This window comes from Excalfactoria chinensis, chromosome 5 (assembly GCF_039878825.1).
Source record: "Excalfactoria chinensis isolate bCotChi1 chromosome 5, bCotChi1.hap2, whole genome shotgun sequence".
Lineage (NCBI taxonomy): Eukaryota > Metazoa > Chordata > Aves > Galliformes > Phasianidae > Excalfactoria > Excalfactoria chinensis.
The window spans coordinates 37,278,701-37,293,323 of NC_092829.1; the positions used below are offsets into that span (position 1 = coordinate 37,278,701).

Genomic DNA, 14,623 nt, shown 5'->3' on the forward strand with positions numbered 1-14,623 from the left:
GGAAAGGAAAAGGCTTTCTAAAGAGTTACTTTAATTTTAAACTCTCATTCTAATGTTAGACAGCCTGTTGGATCTCTGAGTTAAAAATTGCTTCAGCTTTACTTACTAGAGCCAGATGTAACATTGACCTTAAATGGTAAAAGCTCCCGAGAGTGAAAGAGAGGCTGGCCTGAGGGGAAAAAGGGGAATAACTGAAGTTTTAGGTAAGTAATCTCTGTAACCAAGAATAAGCTCTTTTTCAGCTGTGGAATAGAATACAACTGTATTTCCTCCTTAAAGGTACAGTACCTTGCTGTTATGATACTGAGTGGTTTGTTTATTCTTTCTTTCTGCTTCTTCCCCTCCCAAGTTTCCCTCACCCCCCTGTCAAATTCTGTCCCTTCTAGAGGTCTTAATTGCTTAAGAAGTGGATGATATTCATCCACTTCTTCTTCTTGCGTACTTTTTGGGAATATAAAAGAATGAAAAAGGAAAAGCTGTAATCAGTAAGTAATTCAAGGCAACTTGTTTACAGATAACGTTATCTATATTGCGCTAATCATTAGAGTGTATTAGCAGCAGTACATGTTACAAGGAAACAGATATTTAACAGATTATTTTTTGTTTTACTTTATTTTATTATATGATTTTTCTTCTTACATGCTTGGTTTAAACAGTGCCAAAGTTGTTCTTTTTGATGGATTACCTACTTGTGTCTGGAACCTGTCTTTTAAAAGGACATTTCCGGAGCCATTCCTTTATACTTGGTGTTTGGTTTTAATCCCATTAGAGGTAAATTAACACTATAGAGTTGTCTAATTGCTGTGCTGCGCGGGGATGACAAGGAAATCAAACAAGAACAAGCGTACTTTAATATGAAAAGTCACAATATTTACTATTCCTGGTGTTTCAGTCTTCTGCTTTATCTGTGTTGTTTAGTTGCCACTCTGCAGTGAAGTGTTATTTTTCTCAGTTAATTAAAATGTGTGTTGTTTTTTTTTTTTTGTCTTACTGATATGTTTATAAGGCTTCTTTTCAGTAGAGAAATACCATGTAGGAATTATGTTAGTACAAGGAAGTGCTTGTTGAGCCTCCAGACAGGTTTCTGTTACTAACATACTAGCAACAACTCATGTAAGTGTGTAGATTTTCAAATTGCATGTAGCATGGTTCCATCTGGTGAACGAATTCTTTGCAATCATCAGAATTGCCTTTTGTGGAGTGATTATGCAATGAAATTGGTTCGTGTAATGCAGAAACTGGGAAATTTAAAGTTTTGAAAATAGAGTTTCCTCTGCAAGTAGTAAGTTTCTACACTTAAACTCAGTATGATAGTTGGTTAGAACTAGCCGTGGAAATTTAGAATGTCTGATATGTTAAATGCTTAATAACTAGGAAGTTTTCATTCTTTAAATATTCCTGTATTTTCAAGGCCCCAAAAATGCCTGTTCTGTTTTGTTAGTCTCACGTGAGTTAATTAACTGGTGATGATTTAGGCACTTCTCAAACTCAATTTAAATAGAATAAGGAAGGCGCATCGATTTTTAGTAAATTGTTGTTTTTAACTCTGTATACAGACTAGAATAACTAATGTGTCTAAGACCTAAGTATGAACTGTGTATTTCTTATACAATACTTTGTAGTATTTCAGCAACTTATGTTTATGTGTAATTTGATACAAATAGCATGGTTTGTTCATTTGTGCATAGTGAAAACTGAGTTTACATAAGCACTGTGCTAAAGGTCCTAGGATTATCCTTGTATTTAACTTTCATGAAGCCATGTGCTTTGTATCCATCTGGATTATGTTTACAAGTTGGCTATAGACATAAAACCTGTATGTCTCCTTTCCTTCCATCTTTTTATACATCTGAATTAGTTTTAATAGTGGTGTCATCCTCAACTATATTTCTAGCTGTGACAAAAGCAGCCAAAATTAAGAATTCATCAACTGAAAGATGAATATCTTTACTTTGAGAGCACTTTAAGAAGGTGTCCAGTGGGAGTCTCCTTCTCCAGGGATATTCAAAACATGCCTGGACACATCTTTATGTAACCTACTGTAGGGAACCTGCTTTAGCAGGGCATTGATCTGGATATTCTCCAGAATTCCTTTCCAAGCCGTACACTTCTGTGATTCTGTGAGAGGAGGATGGGAAAACTGATGGTAAAGACTGGAACTATCTGCTCTCTGTCAGCCTTTAATTCTAGTTTGGTAACAAATCACTTTTTGAAAAGTTGGGAAGAGTGATTGTGGCAACTGAGATTTAAGGAGTTGGTACTGTGAAGGGACATCTGTAAGCTTCTTACTTCGAGGATCATGCATGTATGTTTGTCACACATTATGGAGTTGTCTTGCCTTATCTAGTTGATCTTGGAGAACTGTAGAATTCTTGCTTGTGAACACATGTAGTGGTAGGTTAAGGAGAATGAAAACTGTGACCGTTGTGAAGAAGAAAATTGAATTAATAAATGAGTTTCTCTCACTGGAAAGTAAGTCCTAAAAGCTCTAAAAAAACAGATGATTTGATATTTAGAGCAAATGGGCTAGTATAGTCAGGTTTTGTTGGAGTTTTTGAGCTGTGTCAGCATCCTCTGTAATTTCTTTTTCATTATGTGGATGACAGGCTTTTTCTTTGCTTTTCTTTCTTTCAGTGGGCTTATTCTTTAACTTCACAATCTGGAAAATCATTTGAGATATTTAATTTCAAATAAAAATAACTAACTATGTGAAGCATCTGAAAGATTTGATAACAAACTGAAAAAACACCCATGACTAATAGCTGAAATAAAAACTACCCTGCTAGAAGTGTTGCCTACCTTTGAATATAAAACACCTCAAGTCTTTACATATTCTAAGTCAACAGGGGCAATCAGTCATTTATGGGTTTGGATGAGTAAGGCTTGTAGAAAATGTTTTTTTATGGTCATGCAGGCTGCTTGGAGAAAGGGTGAAAAAAGAAGAGGGGGAGAAAAACACAGACATGACAGGCAATATCTGTCAAGTATGTGTGTAACCCTGAAAGTTTCTTTCCTTGACTGCTTGTAAAGCATCTTCTGTTGTGTCCTGTCATTACACAAAACAACGTTTCATAAACATGTCCTTTCCCCTGATATGTATGCAAATATATTTGTTGTGGTAACTGTCCAAACAGAGCCACTGAAAAGAACAGAGCTGTTGAAAAGTTAATAAACATAATTAATATAATTCAATTTAAGTAAGAATTGTACTGTGTCCCTATCTTCTGTGCTGCTGGGTCAAGCACAGCAATTTATCTGGGCTGGGGGCTTCACTTCAGAGTAAAAATATTAGTGTTTATTTAATTTTGCAGAATGTTTTATTATGCTGAAGCTGTATGTGGGGAATTTGGCTCTGAGCCACTGCTTTTGGAATCTTCTGCAAAGTTTCCAGTGACTTCAGTGGTGTAGAGATCATGTTTCTAATGAAGACCACAAAGGTAAACCATATAGTAGTAGGAAATGAGTCTGGAATCTAGAGGAATTTGAATAGGTGTAGTGAGTCTATTTTCACCTGTCTTGCTTTGAACTCAGAGGGATGCACCAGCAAATGGTAGGATCTGTCAAACAACATATAGTTCTGAAATTTTGGAGGAAAAAAAAAATAAAAATCCAGGATCTGATTTTTATATGTTTTTCTGGTTCCTCTGAAACATCTCTGAAGTGACCTTTCTAGAAAGGTCTGTGCACACATGCATGTAGTAAAACATAATTAAGCAAATATATAGATTAAAATTTGCTGTTGAATCTCGCTTTGTTGTGCTGAACTGTGCCCTAGCTGCTGAACAGTGAAATTATAAATGAAGTGTCTGACCGTAAGCCAAAGGAGAACTTGTGGAGAGGAAAGGAAATCAACCCCACTGCTATGAAACTAGATGGTCATTATGGTTTTTCTCAACCCAAGCCATTCTATGATTCTATGATTTAACAGTGTATATAAGTACACGTGCTTTATGATTTCAATACCTGAATTTCCTGTGTTTTTCTTTTACATAGTGAATGAATGTGGCTGGCCTCTCTGGGGTTGTGAAAATAGCTCAGTGTTATTAATGGCTTAGCTGCAGTGGAGGACGGTGTTTGCCTTAGGAGGAAGTGCTGGGTCAAGTTGATGTTCTGTATATATGACATCTCAGGCTGGAAAATTTTGAGAGCAGTTCTAAATATTTCTAGTTCTCAATGCAAGCGTAGTTGTGCTTATCATAATATCCCCAAGGTTTGCGGCAGTTAAACTTATCATTCTTCTTTGATATGTATATTATCATTAGGATTGCTCTAAAAGCTGGTTTTGTAAAGTGCAGTAGTCATTGGAGCAGGCTGTAGAAAAACAAGGGGATGTGTCGAAATTCCCATGTATTTTACTTATTTTAAAGCAAGGAGGGGAGTCTTTAAAACTGCTTTACTAACTGAAACAAGTGAAATTATCTGAAGCTGGGAGAAGGAGGTTATGGATATATTCTAAAGTCTCCATATGCAAGACTGAGTTTTCTGTACATGCTGACCATTTGGGGCTTGTTACAAGTGTCTCCTGCATAAAACACAGGATGCAAATGTCCTTTCCAAAATACATATATTGTACGCTAAAGGAGGAGTCTCCCTGGACTATTAACAACTTTGTACCCTTATAAGAAACTCTTCAGCTCTTCACATTTCCTTCTGGTTTTTTTGTGTTTTTTTGTTTGTTTGTTTTTTGTTTGTTTGTTTTGTTGTTGTTGTTGTTTTTTGTTTTTTTGTTTTTTCCCTACATTTCCTGTTTAACAGATTTCAAATGTTTTTGTTGGTGAGATAGCAAATATCAACCATCCCACTCTATACAAAGCTGACCTATAACCATAACAGAAAGGTGAATAATAATACCTAAAAGTTCCTTAGGAGATCTGTACTGTTGCTGCCTGGTATTTCTGTCTAGGAAAGTGTTAAGAAATGAGAGTAAATTAAAACGAGCAGCCTTTTTCACTGATCACTTGTCAAAGTGATACAGAAATGAACTACCGCCCCCACAAACACTATACCAGAGAAAAGTAGCTGTTTGGTTTTTTTAACTATGACAACTGTGAGTTGTACTTAAATTGCATGGCAGGTTCTCATAAATCACTGTTTCTGCATTTGGAATGTGCAGAGCTTTGTCTGTGTACGTGTTGTGTGCTAGTGGTATGTCTCAGCAGATTTCGATACCTCCCAAGAAGATTTTTCCACTTAATATTAAGAGAGTTCTGCTTTTTCTGTTGCTTAACAGGTAAAGATCAGATTTTATGTAACATTATTCCCATCAGAATAGGGCCTTGTGAATTTCTTGCATGTCTTTTTATTTAAAAGGCACAAATCGACATAAAATTTTTAATCTAACCTTATTTTCAGATGATACAGTGACATGACTCTTTGGAATACTATTACATTCACAACATGCTTTAAGCTTATCTGTCAAATCCAAGGGTTAATACAGTGCTTGATGTTGGAAGGTTTTTTTTTTCCTCCTCCTGATGGTTGATACTGTATAATCATTTTGTGAGAATCTGCTTAGAAAATAAAACAACATGCCACTTTGACATCCAAGAAAGTGCTATAAAAAGTCTGTTGCTATGTTTAAAAGCCTGCATTCAGTTGCTATAGTAATAAAATTCTCAAAAATGATGTACAAATTGCCACAGTTCATCACCAGCCCTTTCTGGGACAGGGAGATTATTGGACTGAGAGTATGACAAAGCTCCCTGGTGTATAAGAGGAGAGAGTTTCCTTAAAGTTCCAGGTGGGATGTGCTGCCACCTGTAAGCAAAATGTGGCCTAAATATAAAACCAAATATCTGTGCCAAAACAGATAATTCGATTCCTACGTGATTCGGTTTCCTCTCTGTGACTTTTGTGATAGAGCTCAGTATTTTGAGCAACTTCACAATTCTCTGCAAGACAAGTTGCTGAAAGTGTTTTATTTTTCTCTCTAAATTCTTCCAGTCCCTTTATTAATGAGTGTGAAAATCAGCATACACAGTGCAGCGGACTGTATAGGCTTTGTGTTTGTAACATTAAAGTTGTCAGTCTGAAATGCCCTTGATACTGAAGCTGCTCTGGCAACTCTGTTCTCAAAAAGAAAATAGATGAAATAATAGCTGATGGAATTCTTAGCATCTTGCAGGAGCTTGAAGCCTTGAACATTCAGTTGCTCTTTGAAGAGATCAGGAAATTCAGTTTCCTATATTAACATAGGCATTGGCATCTCTAAGCTCAGTGTGGGACTGCATTCTTACTTCAGATACTTCCTACATGTTGTTCTCTTCTATGAGCAGTGTGCTGTATGGGAGGAGGGGAAAGATTTTGGGAGGGGGAAAAAATGGGTTTATGGTTGAAAGCAATGCAGCAGTTCTGTTCTCTTTATTTCTAGTTGTTTAAAGAATCTTCAAGGTTCACTTGAGGTTAACTCAAACTATGCAGCATTTTTTTTCTGCACTTTAGTTTGTGTGTTGCCAGTAATGCACAACATTCACATTCATTTCAAGAGTTTTCCTTAGCACATGCTTTGAAGTTGAGAGCTCTAATTTTGAGCATGTATCAGTGGCAGAAATGCCTATTTCTATTTCTGTGCTTCACTTACAGTAATGTAAATTTTACAGTTTTTATATTATTATATGAAGAACCTATTTTAGTAGGGTCTGTGCAGGGGGAGAAGAGGAGGAGGAAATGTGTGAAATTTTAGCTTTTATATTGTTCAAAACTGGTAAGCACCTGACATACAGAAAACTGATTTTCAACAGAGCTGCAACCAATGCCTATAGTATCCTCACTCTAGTTGGGATAGCAGGTTCCTAGGCAAACTGTTCTAGCTGTGGATGTCTCTGTTCATTGCAGGGGAGTTGGACTAAATGGCCATCAGAGGGCCCTTCTGACTCTAAGGATTCTATGATCCTAAGAACATCAGTTTGTTGTATACTTTAAAGCCATTCTGTATAGTCACAGAGCATTTAAAGTGATCTACCTCCAATTTGCATCTGCTCTGAAAACACAAACTTCACCATGCCTGCTATGCCAGGGTCAGCTGTATTGGAAACTGCTCGCCAGCTTCAAAAATTACTGCAGGAAGATGCAGACTACAACATGCAATGTGGCTATATAAGCTTTTTTCTATGGAAAAAAGAATTGAAGTGAAAAGCCTGATGGCTATGTGCTAAAAACACATTTCTCTTTTTACGTATTGACCACTAACCTTTTATAAGCGTTAGCTATGCATTTATTCTTTCCATAATCTATTTTAGGCTTTGTTTTCCCTGGAATAAAGATTGTGCTTGCTGTTATTCTGATTGTCAACCAGCTATTCTTCCCCTTCTTCCCTACCCTCTCTTCATTCCTTTCCAGTAGCCTTTGATCTCATCCAAATTGTTGAGTTTGGCCAGAGAGGATCTTGAAAGTATTAAGTTCCTACAGATTTAGTGGAAATAGGTACTGTGGTAAGAGGAGAGGCCTGGAGTAGTGCTGTTGAAGGGGAAGGGCTGAAATTGTCGCTGATTCCATTTGATTTGATAGCTGGCTTTGTGGCATATATGAAGCTCAAAAGTCGGCACAGCAAGTACAGTCTCTCATTCTCCCAGAATGGCAGGAGACCAGACAAACAAGTGGGATTATTTTTGGTGTGAGAAGATACAAAATCACTGAAATAACAAAACCTGTTTTTTGGCTGTTTGAGTTCAGCTACTTGAAAAACTTGTTTCCAGATTTGGAGAGGTGTAGGTTACTGTCCACTTGTGCATTGATATCTAAACTATTTTAGAAAACTGTTACAAATATAAATGAAAGCCTGTGCTGTTGATTCTCCTATGATTTTTGCACCCACTTCTAATAGTTGGTGGAAGCTCGTATTTCAGTCTTCTTCCTAAAGCAGTGCAGAGCACTGTTAGGTTGTAGAACAGACACCTGTTTTGCATATTATTCCATCAAGGTTGCAAGGTACAAAGGGAAAAGTGCTTAGGTTTCTGTAGTCTTTGGGAACAGCATATAGGCTACTTGTTCTGTTCTTCAGTCAGGCTCATGGGAATGTTGTTAGTGGAAAGGTTCTTCCCATGGCAAATAAATGTCAGTTTTCTGGGTAGAGGCAGCCGTTTCCTTATGTAACAGATGTTTTGAAGCATAGCCAAGAAGAAAGTATTATCCAGAGAGAGCAGCCCTCATCTGCTTTCTGGTCATTTGGAAAAGGCATTTGGGTAAAAATCAGATGCATGGAAATTTTCAGGGAACACAAATAATTTCTCCACTGATGATGACCCTTTACTTTGTTTATATTTACAGTCAGCGTGCAAGCTCTGAGATTGAAGAAACTCATTGAATTCTATGCCACAGATACTGCTCCTTTGTACCTGTTCCCTTATGTGCCCTTCTAAACACCCTGTCTTAGGTTTAGCATTTCCTTTATAACACGCTCAAAGTACTAGTCTCTTTCCCTGAAGACTACTCAGTGTGTAAATATTGTTTCTGTTGGTTAGATAATGTGTATGTCATTTTCTTTTTTCCTTCTGCTTTCATGGGTTAAGTAACATCAGGTAAACCAGCAGCAGTAAACAGATGCTCAAAAAATAAAGGGGAGATAGTGATCCTGTTTAAAAACAAAACAAAAAAACCACCACACAACAACAAAACCCCAAAAAGACAAACACAGCAAAAAGCCCTTCCACTCTGGCTTTATTCATCTTACTGTAGAAATGTCTATGGCCCATTATATTGAAGTAAACTCAAAAAATGACCAAGATCTTATTCCTTCTTAAGTGAAGAGTCTACATACTTTACACTTGTTAGGGACTGATAAATTGTTCTGTGATTAGTTGAAAGAAATTAACCTGTGGTAACATCCTGTTTTCTTTCTTGGCTTTATCATTTGTTTGGGCGTAGTTTATTTTGCTTAGAAATAAGCAAACAAAGCCCTTAGTCTATATAATACTAAATTTGTTTCTGTTTTAAACAGGAAGCTCTGTGTTACAACTTTCTAACCAGCATCTTGTTGAATGTTTGGTATCATTCTTCAGCGGTGCTACTGGGCACTATGTTGATCATGACAATTCCTGAACTTAAAATCAACTTATAAGAAATATCTATTTTTCCTCCTGCATTATTTATTTGAAGCTGTTGCTGTAATTTCTCATATGTGGTTGCTTTCAGATAAGTCAATAGGACTCTTGTACATATAAGAGATGCATGACAGCTCATTGATATTCTGATACTTTAAAAAAAAAAGTATTCTACAGCAATTTTTTTGTTAAATAGTATGTTGTGCATTCAGTAGTTCTTGAAGTGAGTGCTGCTCCATAAAGCAATTTTAAATAAGTTGTTAATTAAAGAAGAAAAAGGTATCAGTTACAGATTGCCATACATGGAACAAAAAGAAAACAGGTAACACCAGGTTCCTGTCTTTGTTCACTCTTTTATGGAGGCAGATGTTAGCTTAGTGTCTGTGAAAGTGTTCATAATTTTCTGTCAAGATCTGAAACTTAACGAACTGGAAAACAAAAAAACATTTCTGCATTTGCCTAATGAGCAATTGAAACTGTGTTTTAGTTTATAGCCACGAAACATAATTCCCCTCGAGTTCAGTGCTCCTTGCAGATGAATGTTCAGGGATGAAAGCTACTTTGTAAAATTCAATATTGGACTATGCATTCAGTACAACTAAAAAGTATGCTAACTTTTGAGTGTCTTAAATCAGATTTACTTCAGATGTGCGGAAGACTGAATGTTTGCTAACAATGAATTTAACATCTTAATGATTAGAACCTGTACTGAAGTTGCATTATGGGTTACCCATGTTTGATAAACTGTATTGGTGAATTTCACTTAACTGCTTTGTGGAGTCATCATTTCTCCTTTGCAGTCATGAATCAATTCTTAACCTTCTTCAAATAAACTTTTACTAACGTAGATATGTTGCTAGTATTTTGAATGCTTTAACATTGCTAAAATATTTGAAAAATACAGTGAAGGATATACAAGAACATGTACAGTGAATAATCAGATCTTTCAAATAGTTTAGAGTTGATCTACTGCATCCCAAGCCTTCTTAAACACACAGTTCTAATATTCTGTTACATTTCTGATATGAAATAATTATTTAAATTGGTGAAATTTCTAATATAAAGATTGATAATATACCACACCCATTTAAAGCATCCTTAGTGTGTCTTCAATATATAAGCCTCCTTAAGGAATATTAACATATCAGCTGTGCAGCTTTATGGAAGACAATGCAACAAATCAGTTCTACATGTCTTTAATTACCTCGATAAGGTACGTAGCTTACTTATGCTTGATTTTGGCTTGCTGTTGTTACAGATGATGACCAAGTATGAACCTGGTGAGTGAGATAACTGAAATGCCATTGCTGTACCTTGCTGCAAAAATGAAGAAAATGTAACTTGATGCTAAAAGCACATTTCTGTGGCTCTGCAGTATATTGTTCGATTAAGGTACTATTTGCAACTAAAAGTGTGTTTTTACATAAAAATTGCTTTTTCCTTCAACTTAGCTCAAAAGCATGCTTACATGCATTTAGAATTTAAGTGTCTTGTTGTTTGTTTCATGTGTCAGAAAAATAAAACATGGTACCATTTCCCTAAGGGTGGGAAATGAATTGGAAAGTATTGTAGTTCTCCTGTTTGTTTATTCTCTAGATCCTGCTGTTGTTTCCTCTGGAAATCATTCCTGAGTTAAGTGACTAATGAGAAGTTTGGAGGGGGAAAAAAGAAAGGGGAAAATAAATAAATAAATAAATCCTAATTTCCTTTAAGTGAAACACAAAAAATGGCATGCTTAGTTTTTAAATTTATCCTCTTCTTAATAAAATGAAAAATAAAAATTTTCTCTGCAAGAGGCTTAAAAACAGAAAACACTTGGAGAGATTGTTTAGAGAATGAATTTACTGGTTTGCCATTAAGCACCATGGAAATTAAAATAAACGTTGTTCTAACGAAGAAACATTAACAACAAAAAAAGTTTGTGTTGGAAAAAAGATTTTTACATGGTTTAGAAATGCATTCAACACAATTTAACATAATTTTATTTTTACTGATCTAAGAGTGCAAAATTATTTATTTCACTTTATTGCTTATTTAAAAGCTAGTCATTTTAGTTCCATCTTTCTCGTTTCTTAAAATACGTGAGCCGAAACTGTTGGGAAGATGGTTTCCTTATGATCTGAGCCTGGGATGTAGACAATAGAGAAGACTAGCAAAGAGCACTAAGGTTTTAGAAGTTAGTCGTCCGTCCTTGAAGAAATTGCCATCATAATGATAGAATGAACAGGTTATATATTCTTCCTAATTTGTGGCAGATAGTTGTGGATATCATTTAAATAAGGTTATTGGACGCAGTAATTTTAAACAAAAGAAAATATGTAAAATATGATGTTTGAATCACAGAAACACTGAAATTGAAATAGCTGTGTGATAAAGATGTTGAAAAGCATTTCATAACCATTAATTCCCGTGCCAAAGGCAAGAACTGGAATTAAATACTTTAAATAAGAAAAGGCATGCCTGTATATGTGATCATAGAAACAACTGTGCATGGCAGATTAAATTTACTTATATTCTACTTATACTAGATCTATTACTTTATTTATTACAAAATTAGAACATTCTGTGCTTTAATTAAAGAAAAAGAAAAAAAAAAAAAAAAGGAATTCCTCTAGACAGCCAAAACAAACAAACAAACAAAAAAACGTGAAAATTCTATAATAGATGCAAATAATTTTATATTACTTATGTGGCCATCTTCTTTCCTTAGATGTTTCCTTGCAATTTCCGTTTTGAGAGTGCACGTGCAAAAAAGGTCAGCAAGCCTGATCCTGGATCACTTATTAGTATTATGTTAAGTTTGCTGATCCTTTGTGGGACAGATTTTCACTACCTAGAAATTCATAGTTTGTATGCCATAGAGGTATAATTCAATCTGTGTTTAACCCACCTCAAATGAAGAAGGCAATGAATTGGAGGAGGAGTATATTACTGTCCAAATCAGTTCTTCAGGGCGTTTTAAATGACATTTGTTAGTTTTTATTTTTTCTTTCCTCTTCCAAGATAAACTGCAGAACTCTAGCCACCAGGATTTCTAACTTTATGTTGGTTACTTTCTCAAATCAAAACTTGATTACTTGGTTCCATGAGCAGTTTCAGTTGCAGCTACCAGTATGCATTTTAATATGAATCTGGAGAAGATGCAGGATAGCAATGACAATACTGGATGACAGAACTGAAGTTTGTGGTAGAAGTCTAGATAACTATACACAGTTCTAGAAAAACATGATGTTTCCTTTAAAATTATTAGGCTAAAGAGATGACAGGATTGCAGCTCCTTAGTAGTTTGTAATCAATGGATGTAATTTTTAATATTTTTTTCCAAAATTTTCATATTGGCTAAATCCTGAGTAGCTCGTGTGATGTCAGTGGGTAAGGATTTTGCCTTTTTTTGTTTTAGAATTGAGTTACTCTATGTATGAATATTTTGCTAATGTTAAGACAATTCACAAAGAATGATGCTTGCTGTAACTATCTTTTGGGTGGAGGTGATCATGAAATAGGTATTCAGAGACCATGAAATGAGCTTTTAGGTATTTAAAAAAGAGAACAGTTCGCTGCTTATATTCATGTTTCTTTGATTGCACTTCCAAGATTTGATGTTAGTGAATGCTGATTACTTAGTGTGTCTTGCAGACTTTACAATAGAAGGACAGTGTGTGAGCCCTAAGTCTAAGGGCTTTTCATTGGTGGAAAACAAAGTAGGCTGCTTACCGAGTTTGATAGTCAAAAACTAAATACAGTTTGGCTGCTCTGACCTTGGGCATAGATTCTTGTCTATGTACAGTTAACTTATGATGTGGAGCACAGAAGTAGTGCATGAAAAGCTTTAACATGTATTATCTATTTGTCATTAAAGCAATCACATTGTTGAATTTCTCTTATAGATTTGGCTTACTAAGAATGCCAGGGAAACGCTACTTATAGAAGTAGCTATAAAAGTACTATAAAATAACTTTTGGAGTTGTAGAATCATGTGACTGTTACTCTGTTTTTCCAAAGTTTGAATATCCTAGGAGGGGAAAACCCTCCAATATATGTCAGACCAACCATATATTTAAGTTTATTTTTATTTTACATTTCAGTTCCTACCGAGACCTAATTTATACTGGCAAGCAAATAATAGTTAGAGAAACTGTGCTGTGTTGGACTGGTATGTTATTCTTTAGGAGAAAAACACTGGGAGCTATAAGAACAACTTAAAATATTCCCCCAACTTGTACAGATGGTCTGAGATTACTTTCATGTTTTTTCTGATTCAGCCACATGTATCACACTGGGAGCAGAAGTGTAAGCAGCACTGTGCAAATAACTATATCTGATAGGTAAGGTAGTGTCAAAGTGAAAAATAGACAAACTCTGGCAGATAATAAGGAGGAAAGACAACTGTAAAAATACCTTGTGTAAAGGCTGTGAGGGGTGTGTAAACTTTCTTACCAGTCTCAGTTTCTTGATCCTCTGGGAAGAGAAGGATGAGAAGAGTCTACTGATTCTCCCCTGTATTTTCTATTAAATAGTATTGCAGTCAAATGGAATTTTCTTTATATGAGTGTAAAGATAAGAACATAGTTTACTGTGTGAGCACGTGTATGTACACGTGCTTAATTTGAAAAGTGCTGAAATTGTCTTTTCTCCTGGACAGTTCAATATTTCTGATATGGTTAACCTTCTATTTTTCTAATAAAACTGAAAACACATTCAGTGACCTGCCACCCAAATAGCTTCCTAAAAACATTTGAGGTTTTTTCATATTTAAGAACATAAAATATGACAAAGCAGGGAGACGCCTGGCATTCTTCTGACTGAGGTATGTTTATTTCTTCAAGAAGGTTACTTTGGAATCTAGCAAAATACTATCCTATAGCAACAGCATTTTAGTCTTGGCAGTACTTTTAGCATGTACATGTAGTGGAAGCAAGTCTTTTCTTCCTTCTTTCTGCTTTAATATCTATCCATTCCTTCTGCAATGCTAATTACTCATAATTGGCATAAAGACAGTTGTCCTCTGTTGTTCTCTTTGTTCACATTCTTAATTGCTTTCATTTTAAAAACGAAATCCTCTTCAGTGGCAAACATTAGAACTGGATGTTAAGGTCACAGAAATGATTTGCCTAGTTCAAGACAGGAACTAACCATCTACATGTTAGAGCTTCCTTGGCCAGAGACTTTATAACTAACACTTACAATTTCTTTTAAATTTCACTTCTGTTTCTACCCAAAAATGTCCCTTTTTCAAACTGAAGAGGTACCTTTTTCAGATTGCTTTTTTTTTTTTTTTTTTTTTTTTTTAGAAATCTGCAATTTCTTGATTCTGTGTACCCTTTGTATTTATTTTTCATTATTTTTGAGATGTGACTAGAACTGCTGAAGAGTTGGGCATGGAATGCTTACACTCTATCTTGTTCTCAATTCTTTCCTACTGATTCTTAGCATTTTTTGCATTTTTGGCTTTTGCTGAATGCTCTTCTCAGTGAAGTATCCAAAATGACTCAGAGCTTTTTCTTGACGGGTAAAACATAATGATGAGTTCTGCTTTAGCTAAGTATATTTAAGGTTATTTTTCTGATATGCATTAATTTACGCTT

General features: G+C 35.4%; 1 protein-coding gene across 1 annotated transcript in view; it reads left to right on the forward strand.

The window, feature by feature from the left end:
* Positions 1 to 231: 231 nt before the first annotated feature.
* Positions 232 to 14,623, forward strand: part of IRAG1 (inositol 1,4,5-triphosphate receptor associated 1) — a 55,037-nt gene continuing 40,645 nt past the window's right edge. The window contains exons 1-3 of the mRNA XM_072338945.1: positions 232 to 279; positions 3,312 to 3,437; positions 10,297 to 10,430. The gene's annotated coding sequence lies outside the window, so the exon portion shown is untranslated. The remainder of the gene's footprint in view (positions 280 to 3,311; positions 3,438 to 10,296; positions 10,431 to 14,623) is intronic.